The sequence below is a fragment of the Rhinopithecus bieti genome, unplaced genomic scaffold (assembly GCF_001698545.2).
Source record: "Rhinopithecus bieti isolate Rb0 unplaced genomic scaffold, ASM169854v2 scaffold_187, whole genome shotgun sequence".
NCBI classification, from domain to species: Eukaryota; Metazoa; Chordata; class Mammalia; order Primates; family Cercopithecidae; genus Rhinopithecus; species Rhinopithecus bieti.
The window spans coordinates 298,611-301,532 of NW_016802992.1; positions in this window are offsets into that span (position 1 = coordinate 298,611).

Below are 2,922 nucleotides of genomic sequence, written 5' to 3' on the forward strand. Positions count from 1 at the left end.
ATTGATTTACCTTCCAAATTTCACGTCCATGATCATCTTGAAATTTTTTATGGTGTGAGGTAGGGGTGGTCAAGATTCATTTTCCCATATAATATTCAATTATTCTCATAACATTTTATTGAAACAAATAGATCTTTTTTAATTTATAATGTGACATCTGAAAAAAATTGATGGGCCAAACAGAAAAATTTGAACACTGAATATTGATGCTATTAAAGTATTAATGTTATTTTTTTACGTGTGGTAATTTTATTAGGTTAAATTTTTAAAATTATTTTATTTTAGAGATATGTAGTGAATTTTTTAAAAGATGAAATTATATAATGTCTAAGATTACTTCAAAATAACTTCAAAAAATTAAAATTTCTCTGCATTACAAATATAACATTTCTATATGTTGGTGCAAAAGTAATTACGGCTTTCACAACTGTTTTCAATGGTGTAAACTGCAATTATTTTTGCACCAACCTAATTATAATCTGAATAATTTCGTTATGAAAATTAAAATATTCTCAAGATGAGTAAGGGGGATTAATATGTGACATTTAATGAAACATACTGATTTAATGATGTATAGCCTCCAGCTAATTACACACCCACATCCAGCTGTGAGACACACCCTGCTGTTGCCAACTGTCGCCTGCACATGTAAGTTTCCAAATCCCGTATGTGAGGTGACTCAAAGTCATAAGAGAAAACGATATTTTGGTTGCCCAATACTGACTCTCATCTCTGCCTTCCAACAATCTATGCAGAGCTGTGAGGACTCCAGGTTCGGTTTCATCCAGACCCAGGCTTGCCATGAGACATACCTTTAGGCTGCCTAGTGTGTATTAATATTCCAGGAAATGGTGCGTTATGCTGGGTTTGGGCCTTTCTTCATCCTATTTCATACACATCTTGCACATACACAACTAATTCATACATATCTTGCACATACACAAATGTAAACATCATTTCCAAAATAGTTCTTATTGATTCAGGTGCAGTGGCTTATGCCTGTAATCCCAGCACTTTGAGAGGCCAACGTGAGAGAATTACTTGAGCCCAGGAGTTTGAGACCAGCCTGGGCAACATGGTGAAACCCCATCTCTACAAAAATAAATAAATTAGCTGGACGTGGTGGCATGAACCTGTGGTTCCCAGCTACTTGGGAGGTTGAGGTGGGAAGATTGATTGAGCCCAGGAGTTTGAGTGCCGTGATGGCGCCACGGCACTCCAGCCTGGATGATGGTGAGACCCTATCTCAAACGACCCACCACCAAAAAAACCCCAAAGTAGTTCTTAGTCTTGTTTTCCTATATTTTCTGTGAACCCAGTAGCAGTGGTTTATACAATATCTTTTCTAAATCCTAGCAAGAACAAAACTCCCACAAATTACTGCAAACTAGAACATTCCAAATAAATATTCTATAATAACAAAAATGATACAAGTTGGCTGGGCACGGTGGCTCACACCTGTAATCCCAGCACTTTGGGAGGCCGAGGCAGGCAGATCACCTGAGCTCAGGAGTTCGAGACCAGCCTGGCCACCATGGCGAAACCCCATATCTACCAAAACAAAACAAATACAAAAAATCAACTGGGCGTGGTGGCATGTACTTGTAGTTCCAGCTACTCAGGAGGCTGAGGCAGGAGAATCACTTGAGCCTGGGAAGTAGAGGTTGCAATGAGCTGAGATCGCGTCACTGCACTCCAGCCTGGGGGACAAAGTAAGACCCTGTCTCAAAAAAAAAAAAAAAAACGTATAAAACAAAATGATAAATATATTGGCACACACTGTGTCACCTAATAACGGCTGGATTCCTAAGTTAATGAAGATACGTAGTTGTCATCTTTGTTTATGAACATAAAACATTTCATATAAAAAGGAAATATCTCATTTAATCATCAAACGCCCTATAGGATGGGCACTCCGACCCCTGTTTTTCGCGTCTGAGGCCCGCGCACTCTCCTTCCTCGCTTTGGATTTCCTTTCCAGGGCCTCTTCCTGAGGTGTTTTTCTGGCCCTCACGGTGAGGTGGCTCTTGGTTTCTCCCGACTGACACTTCCTTCCGGAAGAGAACTTGTGGGGTCACTAGATGGCGCCCTTGGGTTCCTCTTGCCCGAAGGCGGCGTATTTTGATTGGCTTGTGTACTTCCCAGATCAAAGCACCTCTGGGCATTTTCCTAATAACTCTTTGGGCTATAAATAGCCAGTGACTCTGCTCCACACAGCGTCCCCAGCCTAAGCCCTGCTTGTCTCCCTCAGGAGACCGAGCCCATCTGTTTCACTCTTCCTGAGATCATTCTCAGAAGTAGACTAAGCATGTTTCTTTTTTTTTTTAAATTTAAACTCTACTTACTTATTTTATAGAGATGGGGGTCTCACTGTGTTGCCCAGGCTGGTCTCAAACTCCTAGGCTCAAGTAATCCTCCCACTTCAGCTCCCAAAGTGCTGAGATTACAGGCGTGAGCCACAGCCCCCGGGCACCTAAGCAGTTTTCAGCCCAGCAGAAATATTTAGCAAATATGAGCTCCACTGGTCATTCCCTCATTAGAAGCCGTAAGGGACCATCTATGAGACCTCATCCAATAGTTCCCGTACTGTGGCCCAGTGTGGAGAGCCACAGTTGCTGTTTTTGCTTCAGTTGCTCCTCCCTGGATGGGCCATACAGAATTTTGTGTGCTGTAGCAGGAGGTGCACAGGCACCCCGTGGGAAGGGGTCTCCAGCATGCAGAACCCCATATGACACTTACTGGCAGGTAGCAATGGATGTTGATATGAAAGAGGATGTTGATATGAAAGAGGTGGGTTTGCCTTCGTGGTGCTCCTCCCTGAGGTATCTGCGGGTCCAAGGCAAATGGAACGCAGAAGGCTGTGGGAGGGAAGCTGGGAGAGTGGAGGCTGAATTAGTAGGAAAGGAAGATGGGGCTTCCTGG